Consider the following 1,213-nt stretch of genomic DNA (forward strand, 5'->3'; position numbering starts at 1 on the left):
TATATTTTGTATATTGCCATATTTATAAAATTATTATATTATCATTACTTTTTGTGAAATAGAAAAATTACGGATACATAAAAATAGTTCCAAATTAAAAAAAAAAAAAAAAAAAAAAAAAAAAAATTAAATCAAAAAATTTGTCTCATAATGATTATCTAATGTGAATTTGATTAATAAATAAATATTATATATATATTTTTGTTCATAACTTTATGTTGTCATTCTTGTATTTACAAATATTTTTGTCAAAATATATTTCCATATAAATATATATAATAAGTAAACATTTTATAAACCATATTGCATATCATGAAAATAATATATTATATATATATATATATATATATATATGTTTGATCTAATATCCTTTAAACACATAAACAATGATATTATTTTTATATGGTACAAATTTGTATTAGTGTGTATTCAGAACACTATTTTTTTCTTAATATTATTAATTTTAATAATATTTCATACATAGAAGGCGTAATTTAATAATTATTATATTTATATATATTTTATGTGTGTTACGAATTACACAACATAAGAGAAAGAAAAAAAAAAAAAAAAAAAAATTCTAAATGTTGTGTAATATGACCAAATATATATTACTATACACATGCGTATAAAAATTAATATAACAAATATATATAATTGAATAAATAATAATGATAACGTTTTATCGTTATTTTATTATTACTATTTAATAAACATTTACAAATATATCAATTCATATATATATATATATATATATGTATATATAATTAATCTGTAATATTTTTAAATATATTTAAAATTTTCTTTTTTTTTTTTTTTTTCTTCCTTTTATATATGGAATATCTCCTAATACATATAATATAAATATATAATACAATATAATATTTTAATACATGAATAAAAAAATATATATTTTATTCAATACCTATTCATAAATTGCATAATTTATTATATTTTCACATTATTATATTATATTATTTATTTATTATATATATATATATATATATATATATATCTTTTCTTCTTTCCTTTTCAATCTTTCAATAACAAAATAGAAAAAAAAAGAAAAGCTTTTTGAAGTCGACAGTTTTTTTTTTTTTTTTTTTTTTTTTTTTTTTTTTTTTTTTTTTTTTTTTTAAATAAAAATTTTTTTTTTTTTTTAATTTTTTTTTTTTTTTTTAATTTATAAAAAAAAAAAAAAAAAATAAAAAAA

This window comes from Plasmodium reichenowi, chromosome 14, assembly GCF_001601855.1.
Source record: "Plasmodium reichenowi strain SY57 chromosome 14, whole genome shotgun sequence".
NCBI classification, from domain to species: Eukaryota; Apicomplexa; class Aconoidasida; order Haemosporida; family Plasmodiidae; genus Plasmodium; species Plasmodium reichenowi.